Genomic DNA, 18,696 nt, shown 5'->3' with positions numbered 1-18,696 from the left:
TCATGAACATTATAAGCAAACAAATTGGACAACCTAAAAGATACAGATAATTCTTTAGAATAAATTTACTTTACAAAACTGTACCAGCTGGAAATATACAGCCTGAACAAAACAATGTCAAGTACAGAACTAACATAGTAATTAAGTGGAGATGGCCTAAAGGACTGGAGCACATGCTGTATGTAGGAAGTGCAGTTTCCATTCCTTGCACATGTTTTCCCTCTAGGTACTCCTGGAGAACTGCATCAGAAGTATCCCAAAGGCTGGAATGATAGCACAGTCAGTAGGGAGTTTTCCTTGTACATGGCTGATCTGGGACAGACCCAGGTTCAATCCAAAGCATCCCATATGGTAACCCCAAGACTTTCAGGAGTTACTTCTGAGCACAGAGCCAGGAGTAACTCTGTGCATCACCAGGTGTGGCCCAAACCAAAAAAAAAAAAAAGTAGCCCTCAGCCACTACAGAATATCTCTAAGTACCACCAGAGGTGTGTTCCTGAAAGAGAAATAAAATAATGATCTAATGCTTCTATAATAACAAAACCTGATTTTATTAATAATTTTTTATAAAATGTCCAGTAACTCATAATCATTATGTACAAACTCTTAAATTGAAGTTGGGAAAGAATGAAGAAAGCTCTCATATCCTTTGAGGTCAATATCAGTTTAATTCTCAAACTAAGGAGGAAAAGCATCCACATACAAGCTGGTGAGCACAAAAACACAAACACATTTACACACAAACACTGATATCTCTGATAAGCATAGATACAAAATCCCCCTCAAGGGTCAAGCAGATAGTACAGCAGGAAACTAGCCTTAAGTTTGGCTGGCTCAGATTTGGTCCTCCTCATTCCATATGGATTCTCAAATTCTACCAGGTGTGCTTCCTGAGCCTAGAGCCAAGAGAAAGTCTGAGTAGGTAGATTTACTTTCAGGGCTGGGTGTAGCCCTGAAAACAAAACAAAGACCAAAAAATTCCACAATAAAATCTTGACAAATTTAATCTAACAGCACATCTACAGGGTCATTCACCATGACAAAGATAGGGTTCATTGTATGTAAGAATAATTCCACATTTTCAAAAAATTAATGCAATGTACCATATCAACTAAAAGAAGGCTAAAAATTGTGTGATCATATCAGTAGGTGCTAGGAATGCTTTTTATAAGATTTAAAATAAATGTATGATAAAATTAAATTGAGGTTTAAGGGAAACATTTTTTGTTTTGTTTTGAGGACATACCTGGCAGCATTCAGGGGTTACTCCTGGCTGCACTCAGAAATAGCCCCTGGCAGACTCAGGGGACAATATTGGATGCCAGGGAGAGAACCTGGATTTGTCCAGATTGGCCACATTCAAGCAAACACCCTATGGTTGTGCTATCATTCCAACCTCAAGAGAGACATATTCTAACATGTTGCAGACTTTCCATAATAAACCCATGATTAACACTTAATGGTAGAGAGACACAGTGATCATACAGTGGATATGTCATTTGTCTTATATGCAGCCAACCTGGGCAACATGCGTTTGATCCCCAGTATCTCATATGGTTAACAAGCACTTCCAGAGGTAATCCCTGAGCTCATAGTCAGGAGTAAGCCCTGAGAGCTTCAGGTATGACCCTAAATAAGCAAATAAATAGTAAGGCTGAAAAGTTCTTTCTTTAAGCTGTGAAACCAGACAAGAATGTGCACTCAGCATTACTTTTCAACATAATTTTGGAATTCAAGTCAACGCAATTAGATATAAAATGAATCCTCATAGGAAGGCAGAAATAAAAGATTCACAAGTTGCAGAAGATAAAATAATGAATATCTCCTGAAAAACTGTTAAAGTTTCAAGGAAAATAAAAAATAGGAATAATTGATCACCAGTAAAATGGCAGGATGTAAGAATCAATACACATAAATTTGTAGTATGTTTATATGCACATAGGAGGAAAAATAAAATACTTATATTAAAAGATAAAATAGTTGGAATAAATTTAACAATGAAAGTGAGAGATCTATGTTTTATCTCATAGAAAACTATAAATATTATTAAAGTAAATAGAAAAATAAAGAAATGACAAGATATCCTTGACTCATAGACTGAAATCAGTAAACACTAAAATAACCATCTAACCTAAAATCTTCTATAAACTAATTGTTGTGCTTATAAAAGTACCAACACAGTCTATAAAGATAACTCAAAGGGCAGAGCACATGATTTATCAGCAGAAGATCCAGGTCAATCCTTGACGCCATATGATCTCTGGAGCATCACAGGAATAGACACTCAGCTCTGGAGCTAGGAGATCTTGCCCCAAAACAACAATAAAATAATAATTTTAATAACAATGTGTTTCCCTTCTCTTTCACAACAAAACCAAAATTTCTCTAGTACCGTACAAAGTTTTATTTTATTGTAGGACCAAAATATCCCCTGGGAGAACAGAAGAGAAAGAAGAAAGAAAGAAAAAGAAAGAAAAGAAAGAGAGAGAGAGAAAGAAAGAAAGAAAGAAAGAAAGAAAGAAAGAAAGAAAGAAAGAAAGAAAGAAAGAAAGAAAGAAAGAAAGAAAGAAAGAAAGAAAGAAAGAAAGAAAGAAAGAGAAAGGAAGGAAGGAAGGAAGGAAGGAAGGAAGGAAGGAAGGAAGGAAGGAAGGAAGGAAGGAAGGAAGGAAGGAAGGAAGAAAGAAAGAAAGAAAGAAAGAAAGAAAGAAAGAAAGAAAGAAAGAAAGAAAGAAAGAAAGAAAGAAAGAAAGAAGAAAGAAAGAAAGAAAGAAAGAAAGAAAGAAAGAAAGAAAGAAAGAAAGAAAGAAAGAAAGAAAGAAAGAAAGAAAGAAAGAAAGAAAGAAAGAAAGAAAGAAAGAAAGAGAAAGAAGAGGGAGGGATGGAAAGAGGGAGGGAAAGAAAGAGGGAGGGAAAGAAGGAGGGAGGGAAAGAAGGAGGGAGGGAAGAAGGGAGGAAGGGAAAGAGGGAGGAAGGAAAACAGGGAAGGAGAGAGGCAGGGAGAAAGGAAGAAAGAATACAGAATACAATTTAAGAAAGCATAGAATTAGGTGGTATAAAAAAAGAAAGGTAATTAGTACTAAAAATAGGTCTTTGGGGAAAGGTCATTAAAAACTGCTGGATACCCCAAGTCCCTTTAGGACTTTAATTAACATTCTTAATTAATTAGCTTAATTAACATTCCCTAGTACAGTAAAACATTTTCAACCTTTAAAGTCTATTTTTCAATAATCAAGAAATATCTTTCCATGATTTAACAATCTACTAAATACAAAGTTAAAATTAGACACAAAGTCCTGCCAACTCTCACTTCCCAAATTCCATTTTTTTCTCCCACAGTTAATAGTTTCTCCATGTATTTACAATAACTTGATGCACACTTATAGAACTAAGGGTATTCGAAGATAAACACTTTTTGTAACTTGTTTCTTTTCTCTGAATATGCCTTAGCAACATTTTTATAATAAATTTAATCTTATCTTAATTATTTGAAACAGATGCTCCATCAATAGATCACCCTATTTATTCTCCTATTAAGAGTCATTCACATGTCAACTTTTTAGACCTCCAGAAATACTTATCATAAGATTATTGTGGGTGTTTGATCCACCAGCATGGAATATTGTATTAATCACATTAGACAAAAGACCCCTTTCCACATAAAGTACAGATTTGGTCAATGATCTGGAATTCTGCTGGTTAGTTTATATACAGACAGAGAGAAATGAATATACTCTTAAATATACAATTGAGGGCTATGAAAATAATGCTATGGAGAGAAAGAGTGTGTGTTCATTTTATGAAGTGGTCTGCATACTCAATTAAAATATTGTATAATAACATATCTTCAGTAAGAATATACTGTCTAAGCCTGGATGCCAAGTGGTTAACATTAGGGGCTTTTGCTTGCTGTCCTAGAAGTACTTTGAATCATGTAGTTAGATGGCAAGGTCCATGAAGAAAGCATCCTTCTGTCAAGGAACAAAGTAAGAACCCCATTGAACAATGCAAGTGATGACTGTTCTCTTTGACTACTTTTAATGATAGTGATTGGGGCAGGAGCAGTAGGGCGTTTACCTTGCAAGCGCTGACCAAGGACCGACCATGGTTGGATCCCCCGACGTCCCATATGGTTCCCCAAGCCAGGAGCGATTTCTGAGCTCATTAACCTTAGCGTCACTGGGTGTGGCCCAAAAAAACAAAAATAAATAAATAACAGTAAGCAAGGAAAGAAGTGATCATCGTGATAGTTGATTGGCATTATCAAGTCAATACTTCTGTGAACAAGTCAAGTTTTTAAGAATTATCCCAATATGTGCTTGAAGGGCCTCAGAGTTACCTTTAGAAATACTAATGCAACAATGGTTGGGGTCACATCCAGGAGAAGGGAACATGTCGTGACATGGATTAAACTCAGGGCCTCAAGTATCCTAGTAAGAAACATTTTCTAACACTCTCAGGTCTTCATATACCTCTTTACTCTTATCAACCCTATTGATATTTGATTTTTCACATTGTGTTCTATGAAACTTTTTGCCACTTCGTCTTTTAATGGTGTTTTTCAATAACTAGAAGTTTTTAACTTTAGTGAAATATAAATTATTCTTACAGTAATTTTTTCCATTCCTATGACAGTGACCATGTAAATGTGGCTTTCTGAACCCATATTCTTTTCCCTTAACTCTACTATCTTTCTGTCTTTATGTTAACACCATCTGTCCAGTGGTAGGCAATCTTTTTTTTCAACTGAGCCAAATCTCGCCAAAACCACGATTGAAATTTATTTTGAGAGCCACACAGGGCGCGCACTGATAGAGGCTAGGAGCAGAGTCCTGACTCCTGGAGCGGCCGCCCGGCACACGGAAGAGCCAAATTAAAAGTGTAAGCCACTGATCAAAATAAAAATTATATTAAAAAAAAAAAAGCAAGGCTGGAGCTGCACTTTTTATTCCTTAAGAATGTTCAACCTCATTAAATAAGAAAAAGCAAAAAAAAAAAAAAAAAAGTGTAAAGAGCCACAAGAGGCTCGCAAGCCGCAGGTTGCCTACCACTGGATTGTAGCTGAGGAATTTTTTTAATCATTATAAATCTTTCATTTTTTGCCTATGAATAATTTTTTATAAAAATTTTAGAATGGCATTGTTTTTAAAAAACAATGAAAATATTTTTGAAATTATATTTCACTAAATTCGTGTTATTGAGAGTACTTAGAAGGGCAATTGCTATAAGGATGTTAATATATATCCTTAACTTCTTAACTATGGTAGTCCATTTGAACTTACTACATTTCATGTTGAGACAATATTATCATTTACTAGACCATCATTCATATGCTTTTGAAGTCATATAATATCCCCACATATAAACATCGTATAAGCTATATTGTGTTAATATAAAATTGATAATATAATATTAGATATTTCAATTTAAATGACCATGTCTTTTAGTTGTTTTTTTTATGGTTTCTTTGCTTTTTTTGGATTTTTGGTCCACACCCATTTGACGCTCAGGGGTTACTCCTGGCTATGCTCTCAGAAATCGCCCCCTGGCTTGGGGGCAGCATATGAGATGCTGGGGGATAGAACCTCGGTCCATCCTAGGCTAGTGCTTACAAGGCAGATGCCTTACCTCTAGTGCCACCTCTCTGGCCCCTACCATGTCTTTTAGAAAAATAGACATATATACATAGACAGAATTTTAGAACTATTTACATATTTTGTATTTTCAGCCCTCTTCATTTCTTCCCTTATTATCTAAGTTTCCAACCAGAGTCATTCATCCTTTATTTATTTTTCCTTATTTTTGGCCACCTGGAACTACTTAGGGTTTATTTCTGTCTTTGTGCTCAGGTAAACTTCACAGCTCAGGTAAACGTATGTGGCACTAAGGATCAGAACTAGGTCAGCCAAGGTAAACACCTTACCCTATATTGTCTCATATAGTCCCTGAACAAAAATTAACATATTTTATACAGCATTCTACATTTTGTACAGCAAAATATTTTATTTATTTTTCTGATAAACTTTGCATTGTACCCTTGTTTCAGAACATTTTTATATGAAATTCTGCTTATTCTATTTTTCTTTAATTATTTTAAAATTGCTCTGGTATATGACATTCCAGAATCTCCTGCATCGAACTTGTGGGGTGTGTAATTCTTTTTACTTCATTAGATTCTCCTGTGGAGAAATCCAAATTCTCTTAAGCATATTTTTATTTATTTCCCTTTTAAATAATTTTTCTTTTTTGGTTTTTGGTGCCACACCAATAATATTACTCTCTCAATAGTATTACTTCTTTTTTCAAACTTATTTTCTGGTTTGTGGGTCACACCCAGCAGCATTCAGGGATTACTCCTGGCTCTATGCTCAGAAATCAATTCCAAAAAAGCCTGAAAATAGAGGTCCTATAATCCAGCAATACCACTCCTAGGGATATACCCTAAAAATACAAAAACACAATACAAACATGACCTCTGCACTCTTATGTTCATTGAAGCATTATTAATAGCCAGAGTCTGAAAAAATCCAGATGAGTGGCTAAAGAAAAAGTGGTACATCTACACAATAGAATACTATGCAGCCATTAGAAAAAATGAAATCATGAAGTTCACTTGTACAATGGATGAACATGGAGATTATTATGCTAAATGAAATAAGTCAGAGGGAGAGAATTAAACATATAATAATCTCATTCATTTGTGATATATAGAAAAGTCACTATGGTAATAATATCTAGAGATGATAATGATGAGGGACGGAAGGATTAGTCCATGATGGGAAGTTTGCCACAAAGAGCAGTGAGTGCAGTTAGAGTTGAGAAACTAGGACAATGATAGTTGCAATTTATTCTGGATAAGAGCTGGGTACTGAAAGAGGATGAGTGACATGCATTGTAACCTTCAATTAATTATAGTGTAAACCACAGTGTCAAAGAGAAAAAAAGAGAGAGACCAAGAGAGAGAGAATGAGAGATACTGAGAGAGATGGAAAGAGAGAGAAAGAGAGTGAGAAAGAGAGAGAAAATACTTGCCCCAGAGACAAATAGGTAGATAGGAGGGGAACCTGGTACATTGGTGGAAGGAAAAGTACACTGGTGAAGGGTGGTGTATAGTATATATAGTATGAACAGTTTTGTAACCACAGTGCTTAAATAAAAAATTTATGTATAAAATCGAAAGTGGGAGCATTTAGAAGGCAAATAAAAGAAGTAAAAGAGATTATAAATAGAGAAGATAAATTTTTCAGAGAAGCAATTTCCACAAATTTGTCAATTTTAGGTGAAGTTGATAAATGTGCAGAGACAAATAAGTGAATTTATCCTAAGCAAAAGACAATTTAAAAACTGCAGTCAAGCACATCTTAAGTAAACTAGTGAACACAAATGAGAAATTAAAAAATCTCTCAAAATCAAGTAGATGAATATAGGGCAACAGTGATTTAAGTGGCAATTTAAATCAGAAATAATGCACCAGAAAACATAAGAATGACAATTTTAAAAGACTAAGGTAGCACTGCATTATAAAATTATATTTTAGGTGTGTAAACAACATCTACAACAACATTTTTAGGTTCATATTTTGGGTTTGGTTTTATTATTTATCATACAGTTGAACCATTTTATTTTATTTACCCTTCTGCCTATCTTTATTCCTTCTGTAAATAATAATATGTCTTTCCTTTATAGTATGAATGTTTATTTAATTTTTAATTACTCCATTTGGTTTCTCCACATACCATACATGAATAAAATTACATAAAAATTTTGGTTCTTTGTCTTATTTCACTAAACTCTACAAGTATACCTACTTGTTGAAAAATTCAAACTAAATTAATTATATTTTTGTAGAATATAATAACAGTTTTTAAAATATTATTTAAGGGACTTAGTGATAGTCAGTGGACAGACAGATACTTGTCCTGCACACAACCTACCTGGGTTTGATCCCTGCCACCCTATGATAATTCCTAAAGAACTTCCATGAATTCTCCCTGAGCCCAGATCCAGGAGTAAGGCATGAGTACCATATAAAGTATTCCATATAAAGTACAGATTGAATCAATGATCTGGACTTCCACTGGCTGTATTATATATTGCATCATCAAAAACTATTGAGAGAAATAAAATGTTCTCTTAAATATACAATTCAGGGCAAGCTTAACAGTAATACTATGGGAGCCAGAGAGATAGCATGGAGGTAAGGCATTTGCCTTTTATGCAGAAGGACGGTGGTTCGAATCCCGGCATCACATATGGTCCCCTGTGCTTTTTTGGAATTGTTTTCCAGAAATGTTGAAGTAAATGGCATTCCAACTAGCAGTAAATGAGAGTCCCTTTCCATGCATTCAAGTCAGCACTGGTCGTTCTTATTCTTTGTGATCTGTGCCTTTCTCTGTGGCATTTGATGGTATCTCATTGTTGTTTAGATTTGCTTCTTCCTGATCATTAGTGATGTGGACAATTTTTTCATGTGCCATCTTTATTTTTTGAGGAAATGTCTCCTCTTTACTTCTCATTTTTGGATGGCATTAGATGGTTTTGTCTTGCTACATCCTATCAAAACCTTATATATCTTAGGTATTAACCCCTTATCAGATGGTATTGGGTGAATAGTTTCTCCCATTCCATGGGTAGCCTTAGTATCCTAGTCACAATTTCCTCTGAAGTGCAGAAGCTTCTCAGTTTAATGAGAGATCCATTTATTTAACTTTGCTTCTATGTGCTTAGAATGCACATCTTCTTTGAAGATGCCTTTAGTCTCAATGTCATGGAGTGTTTTCCCTATGTTTTCCTCTATGATCTATGTTTTATGACTGTAGTAAGGCTGATCTCTTGCTTCAATTGGTGCTATTCCAACGTCAGGCAATTTAAAGTGTTCTCAAGTGAAAATGTTACTCTATGCAGTTCCTTTCTTTCAAGGATCAATACCCATTTTCTACCCCTTTTTTGTTGAGGAGGGTTGAAAGGAGAGTTTTTGCTTTATTGTGACTTCAAGCTGTGTGTGGTTTCTTTCAAAGAGTTTATAGTAGTGTTATGTGGTAGAGATTATCTGCTACAACTCTTAGAAAAGAATTGATAGTCATTACCTTTGAGAGACACTTAAACAAGATTTTCTATCATTCTCTAAAGCACATCTCTTCACCAAAATTTCTGTGAATATCTTTACTATTCCCTGCACTTCATCCAAAAAAAAAAAAGTTCTATTGACCTCTTTCGGCCTCAGATTACTTGTGGTTATTCCAATTTCACTTTTAGAACATATATGCACTCACCTACAACTGAGAATTTATTTTAGTGTTTTCCCTTACCTCTTGCACTAGAAAATTTTTTCTAGTATTTGTTGTCTTTTGTTTAATTCTCCCTCTATTTGAGTGATTGTGTATTTTTCTGCCATTCTTGATTGTTTAATTTATATTTATATTTACCATTAGAATTTAAATTCCAATGATCTGTGCTCACAAACTGCTATCTGAAGATTGTTTGTCTTATTTAGTTATATAACAAGTATTAAGCAAGTGTCTGATTTAAGTATGCGTTCTCAAAATATTAATTTAACTAATTCATTCATTTAATTAGTGGTTCTTCACCTGCATTGCACCCTGACTATTTTTAATTAAATACCTCATGAATACCTTAAACATTATGTATTTCAAACAGACTACATATTATCTCTACTGAATCTCCACTTGTGCTCTTTCATTTAAAAATTAACTATATGTGTCTAATTGCTCAAAGTAGAAGCCAAATGTAAATTTTAGGATTTTTAAACTCTGATAAACACTTCTCATATATGTACTTTCTTGTGATGTCTTGTTCAACAGAAATTCTATTACACTTCTCTATCTTATGCCCTACTTTAAAATTTTATTTTTTGGGGCCGGGCGGTGGCGCAAGAGGTAAGGTGCCTGCCTTGCCTGCGCTAGCCTTGGACGGACCGCGGTTCGATCCCCCGGTGTCCCATATGGTCCCCCAAGCCAGGAGCGACTTCTGAGCACATAGCCAGGAGTAACCCCTGAGCGTTACCGGGTGTGGCCCAAAAACCAAAAAAAAAAAAAAAAAAAAAAAAAAATTTATTTTTTGAAAATTCATAAAACAAAAATTTGCCAGTTTCTCAAGGAAAACATTTTTGAAGGTATTTTTTTTATTAGAGAAAAAGTATTAGGATATCAGGGACAGCTTGAGTACAGTTGATAAGGTTCTTTTCTTGCAAGTGGTCTATCCAAGTTCAATGCCCCTATATTTACTCAATCCCCATCAGGAGTGAAGTCTGAGCTCAGAGACAGGAGTACGCCCTGAGAACCTCTTGGCACATCACTCTCCCAAGAAGACAAAAGTCAAAAATAAAAAATAAAAAATGATCAAATTCTCCTCCATCTTGCTCTGTAGTTAGAATTCTTTGTTAGTTACGTCCATACACAGGTATTCTCATTCCTCCCTTCAGCATTAATGAGATAATAGGAACTTAAGGGTTCCTCTAAACTATTGTGGACTGTGAAGCATTCCTTAGGATGATACATCTTTTGATCAGTTGCCAGCCAGAGTCTCTACTGTACTGAAAAATTGGATTTGGTCCTCAACCAAATACAAGGCTTCTCCCAGGGACAAAGAAAGAAGACCATGTCTTCAAAGTAGCCCTTGATCATATTGTTCTCAGGAGATTCTACATCAATATGCATGTTGTACTATGAAAATTAATTCTGGAGTTAAGGAAGATTATATTTGGTGTGTGATCTCCTTGCATCTTCATCTCCCTCTCCTTGACCTGATTCTATGAAAAAGGGAAGAAGCAGACTTTCCACTGTCTTTCACTTCTCAAGCTGTGTTCACTTTGTAGACTTACCTGTCAGATATAGAGTGAAGGTTGATTTAAAAAAAAATTATCTCTAAAGGAGATCTAAAAATATTATCCCTTTTACACTAATTGTCTAGAGTTTTCAAAATTTCATTCCTAGTCATGTCCTCTTCTTGCTACCACCAGCAGAATTAATTGCTATCATATGTCCCAGAGCACCATATTCATATTTTCATTTTATCACTTAGCAAATTATAATTATAATTAGCTATGTTTGCCTTTCCCACCAGGCTGTGACATCCTCCTCAAGGACAAGGATTAAATCTTGCTCTTCTCTTTATTTTCCCGAAACCTAGCACAGGTTGAACACAGATTATGTGTCATTGAGTGTCTGATCAGCACCTAACAAACCTGAGTGCTGAGGCTTTCTCTGAAGGAATATTAAATGGAAGATAAATTTTAAAAAAGGAAAGTTGCAGTATATGAAGAGTCCTGATTTGGTACCTTAATCCACGAAAAGCTATTGATTTTATTTCAGAATATAAATGTTTTTGACATTTTTATCCAGTGATGAAGAATGTATTTTAATAATAATAATATTCCCAGAGATCTGCTATACAAAGTGTGTATATTTAGTTACTGTATTTTTCGCTTACAAATTTTACAAGATAGGTTTCATAGAAGTTTTATCAAAACTTTAAAATGAAAGAGTTCTGAAATAATGCTCATTTTTTGATGAACTAAAATCTGTCTAGAATAATAATTTAGAATAAAAATAAATAAAGACATCTCAAATATATTAAAACCTTTAATTTAAATGCACATATATGGAAAATAGTATAAAATCACAGATAAAGGTGTTTTTGAACAGTATGCTTTTTAATTTTACTTACAAGTCAAGGGAATGAGTCTCAGAAATTTTTTAAAAAAGTGGAAAATTATCTTCTTTCTCATTCGCTTTATTAACACACACTATTTCTAAAAGATATTTGAGAACATTTTAATTCAATTATATTTTGCCATATTTATCAGATAAATCATTTTTATATTTCATATAATATTCCTAGTCAGTGGGTATAGAAATTTATTATGACTAAAACTAGATATGATTTTAATATTTTATGTACAGATAATATCTTTTAATTACACTTATTACTCAATTATCATATGTCATTCATAGCAGATATAATTCCTATTTATTTAAACATCTGATTTTTAAGGTAGATTTTCTCATTGAAAGTGAGTGTTTAGGGGCTGGAACGATAACACAGCAGGAGAGCATTTGCCTTGCACATGGCCAACCTGGGACCGACCCAAGTTCTATCTCATACAGTGCCCTGAGCCTGGCAGGACCAATTTCTGAGCAAAGAGCCAGGAGCAACCCTTGAGCTCTGCCGGGTATGGCCCCCAAACAAACAAATAAACTAGCAAAAAAGTGATTTGAATTTTTAGAAAAGTGTTATTCTATCAGACAAAGCACTAAAAGAACCAAAACATAATATGAACCAAAAATATCATACACCAATCTGAGAAATTGTTAACGTAAGTTTCTTCTATTTATGCTCACAAATAGCCAAATCATGAAAGCTTTAAATGTAGAAAAGAAACTTGCTACTTTTGTGAAAAATACTATTTAATAACAACAAAGCACAAATTTCTTTAATTTAAGGACAAATATCTACATAAATTTTGATTAATTGCTGATTGTTAGTTAATAATTGATTGGTTGATTAATTGATATTTGATAGATATTTATTTACCATAGAAAATGATATCTCAAAAAAGAAATATGCTAATGTGTGTGCTATCATTTATTTTATTTGTAATAACTATCTGTACTTTAACAACCATTTCAGATTTTTAAAATTAGAAAATATTTGTATCTAAATCCCCTCCAGGGGCCAGAACGATAGCACAGCAGTCAATCCAGTTTGGACCTGGTTCAATCCCCGGCATCCCATATGGTCCCCCTAGCCAGGAGAGATTTCTGAGTGTATAGCCAGGCGCAACTCCTGAGCATCAATGGGTGTGTCCCCCAAACAAACAAAACAAAACAAAACAGAAAATAAACCAAAAATACCCTCCATTTTCCATTCATCCCTATTTTAAAAATAGACTTTAGTAGCATCAACACATATAATATCATCAGTCCCTACAGCATTAATATTTGTTCCTAGGTACTTTTTTCTAAATTTTTTTTTGTAAATCATTGTGCATTGTCAAAAATTCTTATTTGGTTTGGTTTTATTTTAGGATAAGTTTTTCCTTGTTTAAAATTGTAGTATTTAACATAGTTATTTTTTCATAAACTGTACTTTTAAATTATGCTTAATTTTTATTTTGTTCTTTCCAAAGGAAAGAACAAAAATCAATATAAATATAACTATATAACCTTCTATAGCTGTCTTTTTCTCTAAATCTATTTTGTCTTTTTACTTTCTATATATGGTTTTATGTGCATTCTGCAGTTAAGTCACTAAAAGTCATTTCCATCATATTTATTTTTGTTGTGTTTATTACTTATGATTTTACTTTGATTTTGATTATATACTACCTGTTTCTTTGTGTTTCTTTCATCTTTATCTATTATGGAATCTTCTTTTAAATTGTATTTCTTCAAGTTTTATGATGAGTACAATTTAGCGGAGAATTTGGGAAATCATTTAACTGAATTATTTTCTATTTTATTTGATTTTTTTCTCTTACACTATTCCATCTTAGAAGCCATCTTTTTTTTTTTGCTTACCCATCTATTATATTATTAAGTTGTAAAAGTGTTGGCTCTTGCTCTTTTTAATTATTATTTATCAATGAGTAAACTGAACACTATTATGAAGCATGTAAGGAAAGAATTATGGGGAGAAATGGGATATTTGGCACCTTTATTTCATTTTTTCCAACACAAAAATTTTCTCCCCAATTTTTTTTTCTTAACTCTCTCTGCCTAAAATTCTCTTATTTTAGGAATCTATAAGTATGATTAAAAATTACCCTCTACTTGACTGGGCTATAATCTGATAACAGATGCTTCTCAATTTTTTTTTGGTTTTTGTTTTTGGGTCACACCCTACCACACTCAGGGGTTACTCCTGGCTCTGCACTCTGCAATTGCTCCTGGCAGGCTTGGGGGACCATATGGGATGCAGACATTCAAACCACAGTCCGTCCTGAATTGGCTGCTTGCAAGTGTGGTTTCTTTTTTACTGTAACTTCTAAACATAATTTTAGTTTTAAAATTAGTTTTAAAATTTGGAGAAGAAATTGCAAGTGGGAAGGGTCTTGCTTTATACATACCCAATCCAGGTTTAGTCGCTGGAAAATGGTCCCCTTAAACATAACCAAGAGTGATTCTTGAGCACAGAACTAAAAAGGAATTAGCCCTGACCACATCAGGATTTAGCCATAACAAGTTCTCCCTCTTAATTTTATTTTTAAGAATTTGGCTATTTTGTTTTTGTTTTGTTTAGTTTTCAGTTTTGGGGCCACACCGGTGACACTCAGGGGTTACTACTGGGTATGCACTCAGAAATCACTCTTGGCTTGGGGATCATATGGGATGTCAAGGGATCTAATCGTGGTCTGTGCTAGGTTAGCGTGTGCAAGGAAAATGCCCTACCACTTGTGCCACTGCTCCAGTCTTTATTTATCCTTTTACATTATTGCATTTATTAAATTAATTATTGAACGGTTTACAATCAATTAATTGTATCACACCTCCATCTTAAGTATATAGAATATTAAAGTTCTTCACTAAACTAAATTATGATAAAAATCAAAGAACTTAAAGCACACAAACAAGAAAATGAAATTTTTTAGCAGTCATAAAATACGAGAATAAAAGTCTTAATCTAGAAAATACTTGAAGTGGGAAGTCCTGTCATCCAATGACTAGAGAAGCTCTATTTTTATTATTATTATTTCAACCATTGTGTTTTACAAAGTTATTCATAATTTGGTTTTTCACATACAATGTTTCAGGACAAATCCTACTACCAATGTCAACCTTCCTTCAGCCAGAGTCCATCCATGTCACCAACACATGCCCCAACCTCACAGAATGACAGACCATTTTTTAATCTTGATTGTTAAAGTTTTGGTTTCATGATTTCATTGTTCTTGACTCTGACTTGAATTTTAAGTCTTTTTCTTAACACCACCAATGCACTTGAGACCTCTCCTCCCCTGTCCCCGTTATTTTCATATTTGTTTCTTATTTGTCTTTTTCCTCCTCCACTAAATTTCTTTTTGAAAGAGTGTCTCTTAAAGGTATTGTTGCAAGCAGAAAGGTTTTCTGGTAAGGTATGTTGAAAAACAATGTAGGAAATAAAAACTAGCTTAAATGCATGAAGGCTTTTGACCAAAAAAAAAAATAAAATAAAATCTCAGGAACTGGGAAAAAAACACTGATATATTGAATTCCAGGACATGCAGTAAAGGATCCCAGAGAAGAGAGGTCCCAGAATAGCAAAGACAAAGATTGTGATAGAAACTCTAGAAAAGACGACAAAAATTTCAATGTAAATGATTTGATACAAAGGCCATTATGAAAAATAATTATAGTTAACCTTTCTGAAAATACTACTTTGGACTCTCTCCATTCTGGAGAAACCCACTTTCTTTCCTCCTTCCTTATTTACCCCTATAAATACAATTTGCTTTATTATTTGTCTTTTTCTGAGATTCATTCCTTTGAGGGAAAGGGGACAGACCTAAAAAGCCTAGCTAAAGATTTAGGACTAATTTTCCTTTCCTACAAAGAGCAAATCCTCAATCCAGTCTGACCCCACAGTATCCCTCCACCTATGGCAGAGATCATCTCCCACAATCTACAGAACAAGTGTATTTCAGGAGCAGCTACACATATCTGCCTTGGAGCTGATGTGACATGAATGTCTGCCCATGCTGCGCTGGAGATAATTGCAGTCTTTCATCAGTCCTCAATTTCCCAGACACTTCCCTTGTGACTGGGTGTCAGAGGATGGTAGAGAAGAAAGCAGGTTACTTTTTTAAGACTTCCATTTCTCTCTTTCTGACTTCACATAAACCACCCAGCAAACCTATGCCTCAACAGGTGGTGTCCAATTAGCAGTGGAAGAAAAGGCCCAACCTCACAATGATCTAAGGAAGCCGTAAGTGATGCAAAAACCTAAGTGGGTGAAAATCACAGTTATTGCAATATGCCTTTGGGAAACCCCACTTTTTAGGAATAAATATATTATACTTGAGGTTTGAAAACTTTTGTTTCCAGTCTCATATTTTTCTTTAAATAGTCCAAAATTTTAATGTAAATGTGAGTTTAATTAATTGTGGTTCGAAGTTGTGTCAGTGTGCTTAATTCAATAAATATATTGGCTCATTTTTCTTGTATTTTTGGTGTATTTTTCTTTATTATTTGTTTTGTATTTTTTAGATAGAATTTTTACAATGTATTGTGTAGATATTTTGTGGTGAAAATTCACAGAAAATTATTTTGGATGCTGGGATTCAAACCACCAGTAGTCCTGGGTTGGCTGCATACAAGGCAAACACTACTGTGCTATCTCTCTGGCCCCCAGAAAATTATTTTGTCTAAAATTTTTTCAGTCAACTTTTTATTGTTTGCTTTATTTAATAGTATCTTAAGGGTATACTGGACATAGTCCTTTTGATAGAGCATTTGATATTATTTTAAATAAAAACTGATTAACAGAAAACTTTTCAAAAAATAGCAAGTTTGAATTTGTAAAAGATCTTCGGAAATAGAACATAAGTTAATATTTCTTCTAGTAAGTACTTTACCTGGTAAATGATATATTAGATGTTACACTTTTTATGTTTTATGTTTATACAAATGAATATTTTATGTTTGTCAAATATAGTTCTTTTAAAAATATAAAAAACTACTATAATTTTGTATTGCTTTTTGTAAAATATCTATAAAGTCATTAAAAACAATGTAAATCATCAAGTACTGAGAGTTGATTGATAAAAACAATCAAGAAATCCACAAGTTCTACAGGTAGTCTTTGATTTCAACAAAAATAAAATTATAAATGTTCTTAATAATTTCTCAATTTTCCTTTGAAGAAAATAAATAGAATATACTGTCCTTAATAGTTTCTCTATTTTCCTTTGAAGAAAATAAATAAAATATACAACCTGTTTGAAGAAATCATGAATACTTAAATATTTTAGAATATCAATCTGCATCTTGATACAGAATAATAAAAATTATTTTGCATCTTTTAGTCTACAAGTATAAATTTGAAAATCAGAACACTAGAGCTATCACTGTACAATATCAAATATTATTAGGATTTCTTTTTATTTGCAAGATCTAAACTCTCCAAGGTAATAAGCTAATCACGAATATTTTACCTTTCCCCACTGTGCTAATGCTGCTGTGAAGACTGATTTTGGAAGTAAATTATCCATGTTAGATAAACTGTCTACATTCATTCTCCGAAACAAAGCCACAAGGACAATAAAAGAAGAGTATCAGTAAGTACATAAAGACAAAGGATCTGAAGACAATCAAAGTAAACAATGACTATATTTTAATCAATGACAAACAATAGGATAAATGAATCCTATGCTTTAATCATGCCCTTTTTATACTCAGGGATATATTTTCTGCCTAAAGAAGAGTGTATAACAGATAAAAATGACAACTCTGATATATATTTTTAATAACTGTTTCCTCTCCAAACACAACTATTTTATAAACTTATGGAGCCTATTTCTTACAATCATGCACATTAAAGTTTATCGTTTATTATTTTAAATGAATAAACAAAATTTATAGTATAGTGTTATTTTAAATTTACAGAAAGCTCTCATTCAATTAAGGATGTTTGAAATTTGCTATTTTTAATTAATAATATTATCAAACTAAGTCACATTATTATTCATCTATTTATTTTACTTTGATAACTGAACACTGCATATTATGTATCAAAGAATATGCATAGTGCTGGTGACTAGACTGGTGTCATCTGTATGCAAACAAGCCCCTTAACCTCCACATTCTCTGTACAAGCCCTTTAACCTCAACCTTCACTCTACAAGCCCTATTGTTTTATTTTTATATCATCTTCAACATGAAATATTTTGATTTGATGAATATATATGCGACTGGACTTTCATTTTCTTCTCAAACATGGCCTGAGATTGATTTTTCAGAAATGCAGTTCCTCTTTTAAACAATAAGATTTGAACTCTTTTTACTTGCCATTTCCTCATAAAAACCTCTCTCTAGTTTGTATTCCATAGTATTTAGATATAGAAAGAAGAAAAGAAGTAAAATTGAGGGCCCATAATTTTCTAATTTTGACTAAATATATCCATCAATAATTAAGTGCAATTGCTAAACATGTTTTATAAATGTTTGTTTTTAAGAACAAGTTCTCAAAAATATTCATTTTATTTCTAGAACTATTTTTATTCTATTTTGTACTAACAGACAATCAATTCTCTTTATTCACTCAACCCATAAAAATTAGCATGTTTAGGGAGTGTAGCTATAGTGTAGTGGATAATGTATTTAAATTGCATGTCGCAGACCTGGGCTCGATCCACAGCATCTAATATGATTCCCTGAGTCACACTAGGAATAATTCCTGAGCAAAGAGCCAGGAGTTACACTGAGAATTTCTGGGTATGGCCTATAAACAAAATAAAAATAAAAATAAATGAATAAATAAATAAGGATAGTAACCCTCTGACATTTATTTTATGACTATAAATTTAATTTTATTTCTTTCTTTACTCACAAAATTATAATTTACAACAAATGTTCATAAACATTTTCATGCATTTTATAAAATCAAATGAGAAATCAAATGCCCTGAGGCCTAGATGGGTATAGATTATATAAGAACATTTACTGATACTGGCAGATGGGAAGTGTCATAATTTAAACAATGTCC

This window comes from Suncus etruscus, chromosome 1 (assembly GCF_024139225.1).
Source record: "Suncus etruscus isolate mSunEtr1 chromosome 1, mSunEtr1.pri.cur, whole genome shotgun sequence".
Taxonomy (NCBI): domain Eukaryota; kingdom Metazoa; phylum Chordata; class Mammalia; order Eulipotyphla; family Soricidae; genus Suncus; species Suncus etruscus.
The sequence above is the reverse complement of the archived record's forward strand: the minus strand, read 5'-3'. Positions refer to the sequence as shown.